Source organism: Pan paniscus, chromosome 4 (genome assembly GCF_029289425.2).
Source record: "Pan paniscus chromosome 4, NHGRI_mPanPan1-v2.0_pri, whole genome shotgun sequence".
Classification (NCBI taxonomy): domain Eukaryota; kingdom Metazoa; phylum Chordata; class Mammalia; order Primates; family Hominidae; genus Pan; species Pan paniscus.
The window spans coordinates 130,909,525-130,931,350 of NC_073253.2; the positions used below are offsets into that span (position 1 = coordinate 130,909,525).

The following is a 21,826-nucleotide window of genomic DNA, read 5'->3' on the forward strand; positions in this document are numbered from 1 at the left end:
ACCACCCTAGACTCTCTCCTATAGTGCTGGCTATGACAACAACCAGAAAGGAGACCCTCAGAATCCCACTGGGTCAGCCTTCACATCCTGGTAAGGGGCAGGAGTGGACACATTCTGGGAATGCAGCCAGTTCAGTAAATCTCTCCTGTAGGTATCTCCAGACCCCAAGAATGACTTCCTCTAGATGAGCTAAGTGGCCACCACTGCCCCATCTCCTGTGTTTGGGCACCCGCTGTGCTCTCCAAAAGTCAACAGCAGGCCCTAAAACCCAGGCTAAACCTGATGAAATAAACCTCAGGGCAATGGGGTAGGACAGGGGTCAGGGTAGGCCAACTCAGCATGGCGAGGCTGGGACGCCAAGGGCCTGAGTCTGCATGGTCAGTCCTGCCTGCCTTCACTCCCCTTTTCCATTCTCTGATGAAAGTTTGGACAAGGTGGGTGGCAATGAGCTTATTTAAAGTGACAAATTCCTGAGGCAGATGCTCAAGTATAAACAATGTTTTTCCACACCCAGCGTTTTTCTGCAAAGTGGGATTTCTTCCATTTTTTTCTATAAACATCCATGGGTGCGTGACCTCTGCTTAAATGTCAGAGTCAGTTGTTTCCAGCATTACTGGCTCCCAGGTTTTAATGTGTGTTTCTGGTGAACAGAGGCTTTTTAATGTTAGAACATTGAGCCCTCAAGCCAAAGCCTTGGCTTATCCAGGGAAAAAGAAGAATCCATTTTAAGGAGAACTTTGGGGAAATATCCAGAGAATTCCAGCATATATGTGTGTGCATAAGTGTGTGTCTGTGTGTGTGTGTGCTTGCATACATGTATGTTTCTGCAAAGCAGGCTTCCTAATTCCTCTTTAATGTGGACAAACCACTTCGGTGCTTCTCTTCAGAATGAATTAGAGGGTAATGCCCCAATCTATGCATCCTAGCAAGTTCTGAAAGTTCAGGTCAACTATATCATCCTGAGAGAGCTGGCTTTATGGGCCCATTGGAATGTAGGGGGTGGGGTGTGAGAGCTGGGAGTTCCAAATTCCCCTGGACATATTGCCAAGTTTGGGTGATTTTTGCCTGCACTGCCCTCAGTCCCAGATTGTCCAGGCCAGACCTTCCGATGCTGCTTGATCAGTGACTGACCATCCAGGGTCCAGCCAGCCACCCACCTTGGCCTGCTGGTTGCCTTCTTGCAACAGACCCATAGAAGTAGCCCCACTTATGGCCTGGCTCGGCATAGGAGGTGGGAGCCTGGGGAGAAAGGAGCCCATCTGTGAAAAAAGGAAAGCCCAGGATCACGCAGAGGGAGGGAGGTGCTTATTGTGGGAGAAATGAAAGAAGAGTATTGGTCCTTGGACTGCTGCTGCTCAGATCCATGTCAGGCCCTGCTCTCTCTGCCCCATGGGGTGGCTGACTGCTCGAGCTAACATTTCTCAGGCCCCCTTGCCTCTGATTTCTGTCTATGTTGGGCCAATAGGAGGCACCAATGGGAGACTGGAGGGTGGGAGGAAGGAAGAAGCAGGGTATTTCTCCTCATGTCTGTTTGGGGCAGTGTCTAGGACAATGGCTGCATCCCCACTGTGGTTCCATTATCCATGGCCAGCCCCTCTCTCTCAATCTGTGGGCCCAGGTCATGACTATGATTCTGACTCCTGGGCTCTAGTAATGCTACCTCTTTCCTTTGACCTTCGAGCCTAGAAGTGGTGGCGGATTCCTGCTAGTGCTAAGCTCTGGGTTGCCCCCTCTTTCCCCGTGTGGTCTTTCTGCTCTTCCAATACTCTGGAACTTGTTTCTTATCTTAAAACCCTTCATTAAAGTACTTCATGGTTTTTTGACTGGACCCTGACTGGTACAAGGACTCTCCTTCCCTCTTCCTCATCTCTCCTCCTTTATTTCTCTCCCATCTCCATTTTGCTGAGGAGTCAGCATTTGCTGCAGTGAGCCACTGGTGGTATAGTCACCCAGTCCTATTATTACTACATTGTGCATATACAGTGTATTTTAGTGTTCATGTTAGGAGAGGAGGGCATCATTGAATGCCCTCCCATGGTCACTCCTGTCATGGTGGGACCTGAAAGTTATTTCTTTACCCACCTCCCTCCTTTAACATTTGTGGAGCAACTCTTCTCAGCAAAAAGACTCTATGCACGGTTGGGGGTGGGGACTGGGGTCTGAGATGAAGGATACAGGCCCTGCCCACCATGACCCCCTGCACACTGAGAATGCTGAGGCATGCACACAGGTGAGGGTGATGTGAGGCACCGCCTGAGGAGGGTGGCTCAGGGAAGTTGGAGAGGGAAGCCTCCTTTGACACAAGGAATTTGGCTTCTCTTCTAGAGAAGGTGACATTTGGCTGGGTTTGAAGGATGGGTAGAATCTGGGGAGGTGCTTGTAGGGGTGATACTCATAAAAGACATTCTGGGATTAGATGTGGAGTCTAAGACTCCCAATTTCTCTGAATAACTGCAAATTTCCCAATTGCCCATCTATGCCTTAGTAAAGACTCCAAAAACCTTTTCGTGGAGGTGCTACAACTACAGAAGGGGGTCAATTTACACCCCGAGGAACCTGGGGAGAATCCCTCGGAGGTTTTAGGCAAATGCAGAATATCTTGAAGGTCCCTGTCTAAGGCTGGGTTATCCTCTGATGGACTCTGCTTGGGATTTAGGGGGCTTTCCATATATCTGCTCATGGCGAAGGGAAAAGGTAAGTTGTTGGAGGAGAGAAGAACAGAAGAGGGGTGACATCAAGTTTGGGTTCCAGAGGTCTTCTGGAGAGATCATCCCAGTAGATCTGGATTAGTGTAAGGCAGCCTGAGGATGTGGGTCCAAAGGGAGGTGACGTTGGGCAGATTTACATCAGTCAATGGATGGCAGTGTCTTCAGCAGTCTCTGTCTCTGCATGAGGAGACCTGTCTTAGAGGATGGAAACGCCTTCACCACACCCAGGAATATGGCAGAACAGAGATGGTAGATATAGGACAAATACAAGAGGAGCCTCTCTCCCTCTTTCATTCCCATCTGTCCTCCCTCCCTCCTATTTTGGAGGGATGTCAGAGGTGTCATTACCAAGATGGAGGGCGGGATTTGAAATACATCATGGATTTAATAATGGAGATTTGTGGGATTTCATCTTGCATGTCTCAGGCCCCTGAGGCCACCCCATGTCCAGATGAGCATATGTGTGAAGACAAGGATATATGTCCACAGCACTGGGGCCAGGAAGCTGCAGCTGGTGCTAGGTTAATTTCCAGAATTAGGCTACAGTCCCTTTTCATAAATTCCCCAGCAATTAGAACAGCCATTAAACTGTGACTTTTTAAGGGGGAGAAATTTCATTATAGATCCAATTTTGCCTTGGGCTGCTGTGGATCATTTCACAGAAATTCAGGGCTAGAATGGCCCTGAAGTGTCATCCAGTGCCAGAATCTCCACCATTATAGCCTTTTTCTTTTTTCTTTTTCTTTTTTAGCAGCCCAGCTTAAAGAAAGAAAGGAGGAAAAAAACCCTGCTGGACGTTGGATGTACAGCCAAACACCTGGGTTGGGATCTGAATGCAGAAAACAGGCATGGAATGCCAGGAATGCAGCACCTGTGGCTAAGTTGTGGTCTCACAGGTCAGTGTGGGCCCTGAGCACAGGACCCCACAGTACCTCACTTTGCTGGCTCCCTCTGAGAGGCAGTTGGGTACACAGGGGTTGGGGGTGGTTGTCAACCTGGTGTTATAAACGATCTTGGGCTTTGGAACCACATAGACTTGGCCTCTAATCCCAAGAGACCCTGGGAGGTGGGGGTGGAATGTGGAGTGAGGAAGTAAGAGATGGAAGAGAAAGAAGCCGATAAAAGGTGTGTTAGCCAGCAGGCTGACTCTGTGGACACCTGAGGATGCATCAGGCTCAACAGCTCTGGAAGACTGTGTGAAATGTGATCTGTTATCACAACCAAGGAGCAAGGGAGCTGGGGCATTGATCCTTCAATTCCCCATCCATCATGGGTGGAGGGTTGCTCTCAGTGGTAGGGCGTGTTAACTCTCCAGCACTTCTGGCCTGCTCTGCACATGGGCTGAGTGGGCCCATTGGCCAGAGAAAACCCTAGGGCAGAAACTATCAAGAACTTGCCGAAAGTAGTTGGAAGTCACAGGCATGACATGAGAATGAGGAGGAGAAATGGGCAAGGCACCAGCAGTGACTGCCACAGGTACCTGCCACAAGACCCCAGAGACTCATGATCTGATCAGTCCATCCGTGTGCACCTGCTGGGAACCCAGTGGATGATCCTCTTCACCTCCACCAGGAGGATTTGTTCTTACCCACAGCTTAGGAAGGGATCATGCATATGCCAAGGAATGAATGGCTCAGCTAGAATATGGGAGGTCACTGAGAGTTCTGGGGAGGCAGGCCATAGTCACCTTTCTGCTGATGTGGAGCCTGTCTGGACTGGAGGGTACCCCTGGGCTCAGCAAACTCCCTTAGACGCATGGGCTTGGCTGGCTTCCTCCTGCCTCTGCTGTAATCCCAGGAGGCCTCCTTGAAATGTTTCTTCTGCTGCTCTTTCTAAGAAAAATCTTTTCCTTAGCTTTGAGACTTGAACACTCAGCCCCATGAGGGTAGTTTGGAGAAAACTGCCATAGCTAAGCTCATTCTCATGGGGATGAGGAAACCAATACTCCAGCAAAAATAGGCAGATCCTTGACTTGAGCATCCAGGGATGGGGACTTCAGGATAAAGCCAATGGATGGAAATTTAGAAACTAAACATTCCTCTTTCTTCTGGTGGTCAGGGTGGAAGGACAAGAGATGAAAGCAGGGGAAGATGGTTAGGCTGGGCACCTTTTTTTTTTTTTTTTGAGAGAGTCATGCTCTGTCTCCCAGGCTGGAGTGCAGTGGAGTGATCTTGGCTCACTGCAACATTTGCCTCCCAGGTTCAAGTGATTCTTCTGCCTCAGTCTCCTGAGTAGCTGGGATTACAGGTGCCTGCCACCAAGCCTGGCTAATTTTTGTATTATTAGCAGAGATGGGGTTTCACCATGTTGGCCAGGCTGGTCTTGAACTTGTGACCTCAAGTGATCTGCCTGCCTTGGCCTCCCAAAGGTCTGGGATTACAGGCATGAGCCACCGCGCCTGGCCTTAGGCTGAGCAGTATTCTAATGAGCACATCCCAGGTACTTAACAATAACGCTCCTGGACCTGGGCCTTGTTTGAAGCTGGCAGCATCATCTCTACACTGTTGGACCAGATAGAAGACATGGAATATGCCAAAGCCTTTGAGTCCTTGTCTTCCTGCATCGACCCTGAACTTCCAGCAGAAAGCCTCGAGTTAGATGCATGTACATTTTTCCTTTGGAGAAATAGACAGTTTTGTGGCTAGCTTTATGATGATCAAAGGTCAGCTGGGCTGAGCGTGGGGTTCTCCAGGTAGCATTTTGGACATGGTTTGGTTAGGAGAATAGAGAATGGAAAATGAGAAAAGGAAATAGTCTGTAAGAGGGGCTTCTTCATTCAAAGTATTGATTGGCTCTGCATTCCTCATGGTGGGATTCCTTTAATGGACTGATGTGTTTCCTGGGAAGTGGGCTCAGAGTGCGCAGGTTATGCTCTAACTTTTGTGTCCAAGATATGGAGGCGGAGCCATGGCTTGTGCCTTTGGGATATTGGCAGCCTTTTATCTTCACAGGGCTCCCATCTGTTTGGCAGCTCAAGAATTGCTCTGTGCAACTGGCACTATAATAGTTCTCATTTTAGAAAGGTTTCAGGCCTACTTAATGCTCTGGGAGGCCAAATTCAAAGCTGAAAGCTCCAGGGTGACCCAACAAATGCCTAATTTTCCAGAACTAATCTGTCCTGCTCAACTTGTCCCCTTTCCTCTCCCCAGATAAGCATAACTGTCAAAGTCATTCTCATGTTGTGCAAAATGACAACTGTAATCGCAGAAGAGTGGAACAGGGCTACCCCAGAGGGGAGAATTTGTTTTGAGGATGATTCATTTAAAATGTTGTTCTAAGACGTTGCTTTGCAATTTATCCCTATACGGAGGACTGCCACATGATTTAAAGAGTTTCTCAATCCCATCTTTAGTATAAATTTAAATGGGTGTAACTTCCTGTGGAATATTTTTGCTCTTTATCTAAAACACTGTTAAGCAGAGGACTGCTTTTGAAGTCCAACCCAGGGGAGGGGGAGGTCTTTGAGACGATGTCAGCCCACAAGTGCCTCCATGTTGTTTTTCTTCAGAGCCCCTCTACCTATGTGGTTCTTGGCCTCCTGAGGATGAGGATGAAAGAGGTGTGTAAGGCTAACTTCAGTGTGACAACGCATGTGGCCTTATTGTCTTTTGCAGCATCCTTTGGAGGCCCGATCCATGGTGACATCATGAGTTAGCAAGATGACTGGGTCATAGAAGGTTTTGTCTTCTGTACTACAGTGCGTAGGCTTTGTCTTGAGGGCCATGGGGAGCCACTAAAAGGTTTCATGCAGGAAAGCGGCAAGGAAGTTTGCTGTCTTAGAAGACTGACTCAGGCTTCCATGTGGAGGATGGATTAGAGAAGGGAACCTGGAGGCACAGCGACCTATTAGGAGGCAGATATGTTTACCCAGGTGGGAGAAGGAGTGGTAGCCTGGACTCAAGAAGGGTTAGATGGAATGCCAAAGAGAGGCACAGTCAAGAAATACCTAGGAGGTAAACTTTAGCATGCTCAGGGATTGATTATGAAGTACAGAGGAAGGAGAAGTCTAGTTTCTGGCCAGAAAACAGAATGGGTGTACAAAGTCAAGGTTGATTCTGGCCTCTCTCATTCTTGGGAATGTCTCCACAGCACCAGGAGGGCTCTTCTCTATTGTAAAAAACAGAGAGGAGCCTGGGCAGAACAGTAGGAAGAACATTCAAACCCATGTTTTGAACTATTTTTTAAATCATCATTTCCCAGATAATGTCATTATACTAATTCGAAAGGGAGCAATCCAATTCATTTTCTATTTGTGGTTGCCAGCCCCATGAATACTTAATGGTTTTGGATTACAAAGCCTTCAGCAGTGGCTCTCATGCAGTCAATAGGATTGGAGGGCGAGGAGAGGCCGGTGTTGAGGTATTGATAGGCTGTGTACCTCCTCATGTGTCTCCTGCTTCAATAGCGTCTATTTTGAGCTGAGTTCTTTCTGAAGCTCCGGCAGGGTGAGGAAAACGAGCATGTTTCCTGCTTCCAAGGCTGGCTGTCAGAGTTCAAGAAATGATCTGTTGTGACAAATGGCAATGGCTTCAGGTTATGTGGGAGGACTGCAGCCCTAAGACGGGCAATTATCTCTGTAGTTTAATAGTGATTTCAAGTGGGGGAGGGCAGCTAATCTGTACAAGGGGAAGATGACAGACTGTGGATGGATATTATTTTTATAGGTTTCTTGAAAGAAAGTGGGCTGTACAGTTTATTCACAGACACAATGCCCATGAGAAAGGTGCCTGGGCTGGAAGAACTGTGTGCTTGAGGCATAGTGAAACTCATCACAGACATTGCTAGGGACTGAATTGTGTCCCCCTGCCCCACTCATATGTTGAAGCTCTAATCCCAAATGTAACTGTATTTGGAGATAGGGCTTTCAGGAGGTAACTAAGGTAACTGAGGTCATAAGGGTGGCGTCCTAATTCAATAGGGTTGGTGGTCTTATAAAAAGAGGAAGATCTCCCTCTCCCCTGACTTTCAGTGCACATGCTAGGAAAGGCCATGTGAGCGCACAGCAAGAAGGCAGCCACCTGCAAGCCAGGAAGAGAGCCCCCTCCAGAACCATGCTGTCTCTTGATTTTGGATTTCAAGGCTCCATAACTATGAGAAAATACATTTCTGTTGTTTAAGCCACACGCTTTCTTGTGGCAGCCCAAGCAGACTGAGGTAGACATGTAGATGTGAGGATGATCTAATAGTGTCTCATTTGAACAAAACAAGTCCACTCTCATGGTACCAAGTTGAGAACTGGCAATGAAAACTAATTCTTCTGGATTTAGATTTTTAATCTAATGGAGAGGGAGGCTGATTTTCCTTTCCTCTTCTTGCATCAGTGATGTGGCAAATATCTTGTTTGCTCAATTTTAAAATCTGCATAAATATTGTGATCTTTAAATTTTTTTTAACTTAATTTAAATCTTATATTGGCAAATGGCTAACATATTCCTCACATAACTTCTGAATTCTCTCAGTATCAGGGAGGGTAGATGCATTTCTCCCAGAGCTGGAGCTATTTTCAGAGACTAAATTAGAATTGGGCAAGGCCAAGTGCATTCTTCTACTTCTGTTGCTGTGCTGTGGGGGTACCTTGCCCATGGCTCTATCTCTCACCAGTCCTATTTGCTCTCCAAAAACAAGGTAAGAAGGCAGGGCCAATTCTAGCCTTGCCTAGGTGGTGTGGGGGTGCTGTGTGTGCTTGGCCTGTGGGCTATGCTGCCTCCTCAAGAGGGATGTGGTGGACACTTCTGTTAACGGCCAAGGAGACAATGCTGGCACGGGGTCCATCCTGCAACCCAGTGTACCAAATGCAAATAACAGGCATCTCTTCCAAAATCATCTAGGACAAGCCATTCAGGAGGGAAGGGCGAAATACCTTCTAGAGCTCAGCTGTGACCCAGGGAGTGGAAGTCCTGGCCAATGGCCAATCATCATGGGGCCATGGGACTCCTAAGATATGTCCAGCTTATGTTGAGCTCAACACCATGGAAGGACACTAGAGAAAGAGAAGGCTTGGGCCCTACCTTCCAGGAGCTCATGATTTCCCTAGGGAAACAAGACAAACCCAAAGAGAAGGTCATAAAAGACTGACTTGCATTGGAAGACTTTTGAGAAGGGAAAGCAGTGATTTGGGGTTCAGTGTTGTCCTGGGTGGATGACATAGTTGACACCTGTGTTTAGAAAGGCCTTCTGGAGGAGAGGAGCTTGTTTGGACCCTCAAAAGGGGATGAAGTCTGGGAGTCCCAAGACAGAGCTACAATGGCTTCCTCATTTGTTTGCTCACTAGGCAAATACTTTTTAAGAATCTGCTGCATGCCAGGCCTGCGCTGTGCCACCGTGTTAAGAAGAAACCAAGTAGCCATAGCCACATCGGGGAGAGTCATCTCTCCAGGGCAGATGGGGCTCTAAAGACCAAGAACTCTGGAGCCAGATGAATTCCTTATTCATGGGAGGAAGACAAGTGTCACCCAGGCAGCGAGTACTGCTGTTGCTGCAGCTTTGTTTTATGACAATGGCTAATTGCCTCCATCTGTGTCTCCTCTGACTCCACATACCCGTCCTTCTTCCCGGTGGCCCCCCGTGTCTCTGTTCCACATGGGAACAGGATTCCTGGGGCTGGCCTCTGAAGGTGTCCTCTGTCTGCAGGGAAACTCTAGTGATTGTGACTCTGCCCTCTGGCCTCTGTGGGTGTACCAGCGTGTGGAATCCAGGGCTATTCCACAACTACAGTGGGGCTGGTGGAACATTCTCATGCCACAGATCAGGAAATCATCTCAAGACATCTGCCAACTCAGGGCTCTGAGAGGGATTGCTTGCCAGATGCTGAAACTGCGTTTATTGAGCTGGGGTCTGGTTGTAATGGTAGTGTTGGATTCAGACCTCTGCTAAGTCCATAATTAAACAGGTAGAGTGGACAGACCTGGGAAGCTGGTAATGATAACACCAACAACAGCAACAATCCCAGGCATGGGACCTCTGTCTCCAGCTGGGATAAGAGATGTTTTGAAACCTTGGCGCTAGAGGAGCCTTAGAGGTTATCTTACCAGCCAATGCTTTAGTGCAGGATTTCATCTACAGATTTTCTTAATACTGGTCATTTAGCCTTGAATGAATCAGTGGTATGCTGGTAAATGTTTAACAAGTGGCTCTCTGGAGAAAGTAAAACAGTCTTGATTTGCGGTTGTCAGTTTCCATGGTATAAATAGTCCCACCATGGCTGGTTTCAATTTACCAACAAAACATCCATGAACGCAGAATTGGGAAGAGATACTGACAGCTAGCTCTCACGAGAAAGTATGAGCCAGATCCTGCATACCACTGCTTTAATGGGATACCGCTAAGTGACAGGAAACCCACTACCTCTTGGTACAGCCCATTCCAGTCATCGTTCCTTCTGTCTGAGGTCTGTCAGATTTGATACCTTTTTGAGGACCTTTTTGAGGACCTAAGCAAATGTCAGAAAATTATACCCAGCCAGAGTCTGTCATTCTTTCCTATTAATGAGTAGTCCCCCGACTCCCCATTCCCATTTCTGGTTCCTATTTCTACAGATATTTAAAGAAGAAGGGAGTTAAGATTAGAGGTGAATGATTCTCATGAAAAAAGAGTAATGATTATGTACTGGTCTTGGATAATAATCTTGTACTGACCCCGAGATTGCCCACATATAGGTTACTCCAGATCTAGCTCATTACATTTCCAGTTAATTTCATTCGACAATCACAATAAAGCATCTACTTTGTGCAGGCCGTGTGCTGGACACTGTGGGGAAACAGTGGGTGAGGCATGGTCTCAGCTCTTGGTGGCTCACTGTTTAATGAGCGAGAGACAAGTCAGCCAAGACTCTCAAGTATTTTGTTCCATGAGAGAGGGGCAGAGAATGTGCTTGGAGGTCTCCAGTTGTAGAAAGGTCACTTCTGACTGGATGGTCAAAGAAGAGGATGTGAAATTTTAAGCCTCAATGGTAGTCATATGTAAATTGCTACAATGTTTGTGGTTTGCTATCTTTGGTGTCCCTGCTATGGGAAGGGACCAGTTTCTGTGTCTGACTTCTAAGAGCAGAGAACACCTTCCCCATGAAGCTCTGGGTAGCTTCTGTCACACATATGGCTGCAGGAATCTGCTCACGTTGCAGTGACAGGCAGGGGATTTAACAGCACCATCATTAGGCCTGATCAATAGCTCAGCATGTGGAATGGAATAAGCCCATAGTTCTTGTATTAGAAACATCATCTGTAGCAACTGCATGCACAGTAGCCAAAGTCTTTAGATATTGGACTCTGGTGCCAATTTTCAACTTCCATTACCTCGAGGTTGAGTAACATTATATTCACACGCCAGAAAACATGTGGGCTATTGATAGCCAAGCCAGGCCACGTTCTGCATCTCTGCTGAAGTGGGGTCTGCTTCCCACGGGACTCAGGAAGAACTCCCCAACTTCTATGCTGCCTTGGTGCAGAGGGATAGAGAGGAAGAGTGGGTATCCGTTACGAGTAGGGTGGAAATATAAAAGATGACCTTTAAAAGCCAGCTGCTGTGAACAAACACAGCTACTCACAGCAGTAAATGGCATTTGTTTAATAGCCATTTAGATTTGGAGTTTATATGCACAGTGAGTTAAACTGACCCTGTCTCTGACCTTCAGAGTTTATAATTTATCACCAATGTGGTCAACACAAATCACCAACAAGTAAAATTTCTATCACATGCTGGTTCTGAAAATGGTGAAACAACCTACACAGTGAAACCATACCTTCCTGCTGGAGTTGAACCAGAGGAGGAAATCTTCGTAAAGAGGTGGCTGCTGCAGAATTCCCAGGATTTCCAGATTAAATCAACTAATTAATTAATTCTCTTTCTCTCTCCTCTTCTTCTTCCCCCCGACCCCCATGCCTCCCACTTCTTGGAAAGGAAAGTTCGAGCAAGCATGAAGGAACACAAAAAAGAGAAAGATGTTACCAACTTCAAGAGCTTCAGTCTCTGAAGGCAATCAGGGAAAACTGGATGAAAGATTGTTGCGGGGTTCATTTATTCATGGCCCCTAACTCCTTAGTGTTTTCATGCTAAAGATCAAGATGAGGAGTACAGCAATTTTATTTAACCCAGTAGGTCTTCTTTGGCCAATGTGTTTTTCCAACGGGAGAGAAATGCAAGAGTGCTGAAAACTCTGGTAGATAGCAAAGCACAGAAAATCCCTTTCACAAGTAGCAGAGACTTTGACTGGTTACAAGGTGGGTTAGGGGGCTCAACCCCTGTTCTTTATTAAGGTGGCATCCTCAGCCTCCTGTCATTTTTCGGGAAACTAATTGGAGACTCTACTGACTAGGCAGGCCACATAGACAAGGCCTGTACTGGATGTTTGGGCTGTATTTGTTGTTGTTGTTGTTGTAGCTCAAGTACTTTGATTCCTGGCATCAGAAAAGCCCAAATCTAGATCAAGAATGAGTATATTTTTCATCACTTATTCTATTTCACCAATTTTAAGATATACTTTTCTCCTTATTTTCCACATTTTAACATCTATAAAATTAAGGGCATTGTGCAGTTACTGTCAGCCAGGGAACAGTTGTGACATAGTTGTCATCATCTATGCATGTGAAGACCTGGTCTTAGCTATTAACGTATTCGCTGCAATTGTGTTTTGAAGCTGTATGCATTTTGATTCTACATATGTTAAGTTTAATTGAAATTTGTAATGTTTTAAAATAAATTATACTATGCTTTGGTATTGAAATAAAACAAAAAAAGAGTAGATGTAAAACTGATATTAGTGAAACAAATATTAATATTTGTCACTGGAGAAATAACCAAAATTCTGTATTTTCTTGCAGAACACCAAATACTGTGTGAAAATATGGCTTACACTTTAATGTGCCAACAAATCAAATCACCTGGGAATATTGTTAAAAATATTTGGTAGGTGGGGGGAGGGGAGGCAGCAGTTCTTCATTTGTAGCCAACACCCTGGTGATATCAATGCTTCTGGTCCAGAACACAGTTTGAGTAACAAGGCTTTACAAGACCTAAACAAATAAGTTAGCCACAAGTAGATAAAACTGTGCTCATTTTGTTTCTGAGTTGTGTGCAGTAGATTGTGTATCACTTAAGTCATGCTACTAAAGGAAAGAGAAATACGAAATCCCCAGGGATAGGATGAAAGAAATTTTGAAGCAATAATGGTGTGATTGATTTCATGTGTCTCACATGGCTATTGATAAGGTATCATGTCACAGTTTAATTTAGGTACCAAATATAATGTCTTACGATCAATTGGCCTCAGATTTAATGAAAACCATAATCTGCATACATCATTGTCTTTATATAAATCATGATACACCATGTTTCAACTCTATATAAGCACCATATGAACCTTTCCTCTGCATCTTGTCAAGAAAGCCAATGACAAGGTATTATGTTCTCAAAAAAACCCAGCAAGACAAAACACAATCTTAAATATAAATGACTTTCATTTCTTTCAAATTTTTGCTCTCACCTTCTTCTTCTAACTAAATGGATTAGATACTACATTTTAAATTGAATTTTCAAAGAACTTAAGTAGTATTAGTCTCATAGCCACGCTGTCTGATTAACCAAGAAGCTAAAATAGGAAAAATACGTGGCCCAAAAAATGATGTTCAGATACCAACAGATATGAAAAGTGCATTCAATATGTTCCTTCAGGCAACAGTTACTTGGCACAGCTGGGGCTGTTAACTACCAACTTTGTCTTTATAATGGTTCTAAGATCATCAGAAGTTACTTTTGTGCCTAAAGGGCTATAGTTCAGCTAGGGAGATGCCAGACAATGAAAACTTTCAGTCTCACAGCTCTTATGTGTTGTTCAGAAAGCTTTATATTCCACGAACACCCATCACCAGCTTTTTTGAAAAAATAAAATATAGCAAATCAAAATTGACAGATGAGGCAGAAATCAGAGTTTGGGCATGCAATGGGGTAGGATATTGTAGAGGACAAGAATTTTTCGGAAATTTAAATAGGAGTCCTTGGATTCTTGGCTGAGGGCTGCAGTGTTTGTGTATAGGCGGAGAGTGGCTGCTCAGGGCCTGGGAGCTTAATATAAATATAAGAGGTCTCAAAGAGCTCAAAGATGAATTATGATCAAGCCAGAATGGAGAGAACTCAATAAGCATCTCAAACATTCAGTTATTATCTTGGAAAGGTCATGTATTAGGAATAAGGACCATGCTCTAGAGTAAGGTTCATACCCTGAGACTAAGGAAAAAGAAACAAAACCCAAACTAGATCTGTTCTAACAAAGAATAAAATTAAACTCAGCGATATCAAGAGGACCCACCAATGACAAGTATCTTCTAGAACAAACAGCAATAGCTTTTAAAGGATGAGAACATTATTCAGATTCCCAAACAGTGGGAACAGTGTGAGGAATACAACAAAAATTACTAGACATACCAAGAAGCAGTAAAATGTGATTGCTAGTCAAGAAAAAATAAAAACCATAAGGCAACCCAGATGTTGTAATTAGCAGACAAGGAATTAAAAACCTTACTATAAATATGTCTAAGAACTTAAAGGAAAAGATGGACTTAATGGGGAAACAGATGAAAACTGTAAAAACAAACCAAATGGAAATTTTAAATTGAAAAGCACAATATCTAAAATGAAAAATTCCTTGAATTGGATTAACAGGAGATTGCAGACTGTGGACGAAAGGGCCAGTGAATTGGAAGAGAGAACAATGGAAATGTTTCAATCTGAAGAATTGAGAAAAGAAAGAGTTAAAAATTGAACAGAGACTCATCTCCTATGGGAAAATAGCAAGCAATCTAACATATGGGTAATTGGAGGGCTTCAAAGATAAGAGAGAGAATGGGGCAGAAAAATACTTTAAGAAATAATTGGCTCAAAATTTCCCAAATTTTTTGGAAAACATCAACTTCAGAAGATCAGCAAACCCCAAGTAGGATTCATTTAAAAGAACCCATACCAAGGGACATTATAGTCACTGGCTGAAAACAAATAAAAAAGAATAAAACCTTCCACATGATATAATACCTGACAAAATATTATACAAGAGGAAACTAAAGACCAATATCCCTCTGAACACAGACAAACATAAAAAATCCTTAACACATTATAAGGAAATTGAACCCAGAAATATATAAAAAGTATTATACTAGTTATGACCAATTGAAATTTATCTCAGAAATAGAAGCTTGGTTTACCATTTAAAAATTAATAATCATAACTCACTATGATTAAAAGAACAAAAAAGAAAAACCATATGATCATCTTAATAAATACAGGAAAAGCACTTGACAAAAATTCAACACCCATTCATGATCAAAATTCTCAGAAAACTAGGAATAGAAGGGAACTCTCTCAATTTGATAAAATGCATCTATGAAAAATCTACAGCAAACATCATACTTAATCATTCAAGACTGAACATTTTCCCCCTAAGATCAGGAATAAGACAAGGATGTCTGTACTCATCATTTCTATTCAACATTTCGTTGGAAGTCATATGCACTGAAATGGAGCAAGAAGAAATTAAAGACATATAAATTGGAAAGAAATAGAACTATCTTTATTCACAAGCAATGTCATCTTGTATGTAGAAAATCTTGAAGAATCTACAGAAAAAAATACTGGAATTAATAAAATGAATATCATTGCAGGTCAACATACACGATTAATCAGAAGCTTGGCTTGGGACATGTTAAGTCTGAAATGTCAGGTTGGCAGTTGGATTTGAAATATAGGGTTTGAGGAAGAGGCCTGTCATGGAGAAATAAATGTAGAAATAGATTTTAGAAGATATTTGTGACCTTTGGATGAATGAAATCCTCTAAGGAATAAGGATGGAGAGGAAAGAAGAGAGGCCCAAGGACTGAGAGTCCTTTGGTGCAGAAAGTCTTTTAAGTTTCACACAGTTGGCTCTTTCTCTGGGTCCTGATTGTGAGAAGAGGGACTTGTGGGGCTTGTGCTGTGGTGTAGAGTCAGTATAAATCAATATTTGCTCCAAGGGACTCTCATTTGAAGAACAACAATAGGCTCCCAGAGGGTACTGGAACTCTTGCTTACATAGTCAGTTCTCATTAATACTAACTGATGCTCTCCAATCAGCATTAGTGATGACCTCTTTGGGTAGCTGTAGGGCAGAATTTGTCCCTTCTGGCTTGGGAAAGGGGTCATATGAATCTTATTCCCTTGCTTACCCAACAGGAGGCATTTCTGTGATAAACTCCAGCGCTGTTTCTTTCTTTGGCTTTTTTATTATGCTTTGGCATCTCATCTAGGCCATGTGCAGTATCTGTCTCTGGGGCTCTGTGGAAACAGGAATGCTCCAATACATCACCATCATCCCCATCATCACCATGCTGCTAGTCGCAGAGTGCTCACTTGGACGTGTCACTCCTCTTCCACCCCCAGAACCTGGAAGATGAAAATGCTGGGCATTTCCTATAGCCTCAGGCTATTGACAACTAGTGTAATATATAGAGCCAGATGGCTTTACATATTTTTCTGAAGGCAGAACATAGCTTGTCTTTTCTAAGATCTTATCTCTTTAATGAGCAGTGGTAGTATAATTAAGGCCTTTCTCCAATGCTATGGATATGTCAAACCTACTGGGAAGTTTGTTTAGCTTTCATAAATCAAATTGGTTTGGACCTTCGCACACTTGGGGGCCAGTTCTGACATCTACTGATGGTGGCTGTCATAGTGGTGTTTGGTTTTCTCTTCTCACAGGGAAATTACCTTTGTTTAGAGGGAGGCTTCTTGGATGGTGCTGATTACTAGGGCCAGATGGCTGCTTTTAAGGCAAAGGTAGAGCTTGGGATGAAGGAGTGTTGCTCTCAAGTGGGAGGTGTGAGAGGTAGCAGGGCTCTGGGAAGGAGCCCTTTGGCATGGAGCAAGTTCTTACCTGGGAGAACCCAGGACTGCCCTGTCATGGACAGCCCCTGCCTGGTGGGCAGGACCAAAACCCCTTAGGGTAGCTTGCTTGGCTCTGCTGGCTCAAAGAGGTCTACAGCATGGTTCCCCAAAGAGCCAGGTGGAAATAGATGTATTTGCAATTTGCATTCTAAACAAGCTGTTTGGAATAAATATGCTGGCTACATTGTTTTCTTGGCTCTTATTCATTGGTTAATAATGTGTTATTTTTTTGGAAATAGCTCTTTCTCTGTTGGCTTGAAAGATGAATCCAAGGGAAATGTTGTGTTGGATTCTGTGCTAATCTTTCAAAACAACATGTGTGCAGGAGTGGTTTGGTCAAACCTGGCTACGATCTCATAGAAACTCATAGCGAGTGGATCCAGACAAAAGGGGAACTGAGGATGAGATGAAAATTCTCTTGGCAGGTCCTGACTCAAATGTGGCTCCTGATGGGCACTTGCTCAAGAGTAGAGAGAAAAGGGCACAGGCTCAGATGGTATCCACAGGACTAAGCACATCACTTATGGCTTCTGCAAAGAAATTGAGAGACTATCTCACACATAGGCTCTGAGGGAGAGGACCCAGGCCAGTGGGAGCCAGGGCGGCAGCAACGCAAGTCCTAAACCCCCAGCACACAGGAAGGGAAGTGGGCAGAGAACAGTCAGCAGTCTGGGGTGCGCTGAATAGACTCAGCCCCCAACATGTATGTCAGCCGTCCCGTCACCCGGACTGCGACACATCCTTGGTGGACACGATGTATTGTTCTGAAGCAGGTTCTTTTTACAGACACAGCTGCTTGATTATGTTTTTGAGTTGCTTCCTGACGGGCGGTGGGGAAAAAGCTGAGAACAGCTGCAGCCTCAGTGAGAATGAGGCCAGAGTCCTTGTGTGTTTTCAGCCCTTCTCAGTTTGGGGCTAAACACACAAGACTCTGTGAAGAGAAGGCTGAGCTGAGTTTCTAGGCCCTTCTATGGTGACCAATTCAGAATGTCAGTCAGCCACACTTGCAGGAAGAGCCTCTGGGCTGGAAGTAAGGGTGGAACAAGAATTGGTTCTTGGTGCCAAGATGGCCCCATCACTGCACAGAAGAGCATCTCCCATCTAGCCTGTCTCTCATGGGCCTTGCTCTCCTGCAATGCTAATGAAGGGGTGACTTGCCCTCTGCCCCACTCGGAGAGGTCAGGACAGACACCATCTCAGCCTTCGCAGAGTCAACTCTCCCAATGGAAAGTCCGGTCCTTTCAGCCAACATTTATGGGCATCTCTTCATGCCAGAAACCATGTTTTTTCTGTGGGACAATCTTGTTCTTGGCCTTGGGGAGCTCCCAGGTTAGTGAGCAGCGACCCCATTAACTCACACAAGTTCTCAGAGCAGCAGCTACCAACATTTACTGCACTAATATGTGGCAGACATTTTCACCAGCATCATCACATTTAATCCTCCCAACAATGCCATGTGTTTAGCGCTATGATTATCATCTCATTTTGTAGATGAGGAGATTAAGGCTTAGAGAGCTAAGTAACTTGACCAAGGCTGCCGCTAGTAAAAGGAAGAGCCAGGGTTTAAACTCCAGAGCCCACACTCTTTATTAGAGCCAGAGGACTGATCTCAGAGAAAAGAGATACTTTAATCTAGTTCTTATGATAAGCATTTGATGTTACACACTGTGCTATGGAGGGGCCAAGGAGGTTATTCAAATAAAGAGATTAGAGAAGGCTCTTTGGAGAAGATGATTCATGAGACAGACTTTGAAAGACAAATGGAATTTCAGCAAGTTGCGGATGGGGAGAAAAAAAAACCCAGTAGGAGGGCCAGCCTTTGCAAAAGTGTCAGAACTGAGCAGGGCATATTCGGACTGAGAAGCCTAATATGGTGGGAACCTGAGACTTGTGAGAACAGGTGGTGGAAGATGACACAGGACAGCTAAAATTCTGGAGTCCGACTTTTACCGTCTGACACAGACGGTAAAAGCCATGAGGGTTTGGGGCAGTAATGTTTCTGATCCGAGTGCAGATTTGTGATTGATGGTGACATCTGATGAACCCCAGGTGCACATGTCTCTAGGCTGTCTGGGGCAGTGCCACCTGCTAATATTAATGAAAATAGCCAGCATTTGCTCTAAGTGTCTGCATCACTGCCATCATTCCAGAGGCTTTATATTCATTATCATTAGTCTTCATCATAGCCCTGCAAAGCAGATAAGAAAACTGAAGCTCGGAGAGGTTAAGTCACCTCCCTGAGGCCACCCAACTAATGAATGATGGAGGTAGGAGTCAGACCCAGATTTGTGTGGTTCCAAAGCCATGCTCTTTGCACAACACATGGAACTTTTCCCCAGAGATTAGAAATGAAATGAAGACCATTTTTCTGCTCATCCTTATGCCCAGGAGGTCACTTTCCCAAGTGTAAGTTGACAGTGAGGCTGCCACCTAGCACTGATTTTACCTGCAGGGAGGGACTTTCCACCAAGGCCTTCCATTGCCATCACTGTTGACTTCTGAGCTGGGCTTACGTACAGTGGAAGGCAGTGCAGTCTCTGAAGAGAGAACTCCAGGAGAATCTCTTGTATTTGAAGGCAAGGGGGATCCACTTTCCTGTCTCCTGCTCCATCTGTCCCCATTCTAAAATAGCCAAAGGCTCCGCAAGGCTTCCTGCACTGCTCAGGTGCACGCCAGTTTGGAATGAAACCAACTCTCAGCCAATTAAATGGCGTACGGGAGCGTTGATATAATTCCGAGAGTAAGGACTTGTGGACAGTTTTCCCTTTGGTTGTTCGCTTCTTTTGCATTGTGTTTGAGTGTACAGATGTGAAGCCACAGCTGGTTTCCTCCCTTCTGTGAGGGCCCTTTGATAGCCAGTCAACTGAGTTTTCCATTGTTATTTTTCACAGGTCTAATAGCTGTTGGCAACCACTTTGTGTTATTTTGTTCACATAATTATTCACTGAGCATGAAATACCCCCGAACAACCATCAGCGTCTCAGCTGTGGCCTTGCTAGCTGGCGTCACCACTAGAAAGTGGTTAAAACCTTGAGGACGAAATGGGGATTTTTTTCTAATAAGATTGATTCAGCCACTAAGAGCAAAGCCTGACACATGCGTTGAGTTCGAATTCACTCTGAGTTGCTGTGACATGGTTGCCCAAGTGCCCTGAGTTCTGCCAAGTCTGTGATCATAACCCTTCTTAGAAAAGTGTTTTTAGGGAAGACAGGTCAGCCTGGTCTCTGCTGCTCATGATTGAAATTGAGGGCAGAGACTATTGGACCCCACATGAAACCTCTTCCTTCCTGCCTGGGGCTTGTCTGTTCTTCAGTGGCTCATGTTTTACTAGCAGCTGCTTCATAGTTCCAGCACTCAGGAAAGCATAGATACCCAAAAGAGAAAACTCAGAGACTTTAATCTGCTCTCTGCCTGTGTAGGCTCATGTGCTGTTTGGAGAGAATGTGGAACTTCTCCCTTTATCTCGTAACTTGAACTACAATTGCTGGCAGTGAAGTTCAGGGCCAAGGGAGGAGTAAAGAGAGTAGGGCCAAGGGATTGCATTGATGGGCATGACCAGGCAATGAGATGGCCACAGGAATTCATGCTTAATAAGAGACTTGGGAATAGCTGCAAGTTTTCTGTTTGTGTGAAAAAGAGCCTTAGGAAGTGTTTTGATTCTTGAAAAAAAATCTTATAAATAGAAGGAAGAAAGAATTTTCCCTTAGTAAGCTTCTGAGGATTACGTTCCAAGGCCCTAGGGGAGGAAATAGGAAAGAATTTAATTTCCCGCTGGAAGGATTTGCACACTGCAGGCAGGGGTGTTGGTGGCATTCTCACTGAGGACGCTGCACACGGAGGAAGATCCCTCTCCGGCCGGCCTTGGCTCGGGAGGGAGTTCAGGAGACCCAGCATGTGTTTCAGGAGCCTTATGGCAGATCACTCATTTTTATTTAGACTTGGATTTCCATTTAGCAAGTTGATCCAATAGTCCCTCTATACATGAGTTTGTATAGGTGGCTGCCTTATCTCTGTTCCTTCAAGTTCTGGTGACTTCTGAGCCACCACCTCCTGGCCACCTAGACTCAGGATGTCTACAGCTTTGGCCTCAGTTTCCTTAGCTGTAAGATGAAGATTATAATTGTAGTCTCCATAAAGTTTTTGGAAGGATTTAATGATCTAATTCATGTAAAGTACTGATTATATGTATATACTCATTATATATATATAATTTCCCATTTATGTATATATATACACATTTATAATATAATTTCCCATTATATATATATATATATAATGGGAAGGACATAATGCTAAGTGAAATATGCCAGGCACAGAAAGACAAACACTACATCATCTCACTGAAAAGTGGAATCTAAAAAAGTTGAACTCATAGAATCAGCAGTAGAATGGTGTTTGCCCGTGACTAGGGAGTAGGGGAAATGGGAAGATGTTGATCTAAGGGCATAAAGTTTCAATTATACAGGATGAATAGGTTCTAGAGATCATGGTAACTATAGCTGATAATACTATATTGTATACTTGAAATATTATATGATATACAATATATTGTATACTATATTGTACGCTCTTTGCTTAGAGAGTGAAAAATGTTCTCATCACACAAAAAGGTAATTATATGAGATGATGGATATGTTAATTAGGTCAATTGTGGTAATCATTTCGCAATGTGTACTTATATCAACACGTCATGTTCTGCACCAAAAATACATATGGTTTTTATTTGTCAATTATACTGTACCTCAATAAAACTAGAAATAAACAAATAAATGAGTTTCAAGGAAACTTAAAAAATCTCAGAAGCCAACACTGGTACTTTATATTAACTAAATTCTAGATTTTATTTGGATTTTACTAGGTTTTTCTACTAGTGTCCTGTTCTGTTCCTTGATCCAATCCAGGGCACCACATTATATTTAGACTTATTTTTATTATCCTTCTCCATTTGTTCTGTAAGAATCCCAGGGACAGGAGCTGTGTCCTCCCTTCCCTCAAGCACAGCACAGTCATGCATGGGGCCATGGCACAACCAGAGCTTGGGGATGTTATCAGTGACTTTGCTCTAAAAACATCTTGTCCCCAAATCTCTGTAATCTGGGGAGATCATTAGGGCCTAGGGTCCTAATGAGCAGTCCTCATTAGGGTAGAGCAGTCCTCAGTGCTCTACCCACCCTCAGCCCCCAGCCTCCGGGAGGACAGAGCCAGGGCATGTGCAG

At 44.2% G+C, this 21,826-nt stretch overlaps 1 long non-coding RNA gene across 1 annotated transcript in view; it reads left to right on the plus strand.

Moving 5' to 3' along the window:
- The first annotated feature begins 2,819 nt into the window (after positions 1 to 2,819).
- LOC117980384 (uncharacterized) overlaps positions 2,820 to 21,826 on the plus strand; it is a 189,945-nt gene continuing 170,938 nt past the window's right edge. Inside the window, exon 1 of the long non-coding RNA XR_008625436.2 lies at positions 2,820 to 3,604. This is a non-coding gene — a long non-coding RNA (uncharacterized LOC117980384). The remainder of the gene's footprint in view (positions 3,605 to 21,826) is intronic.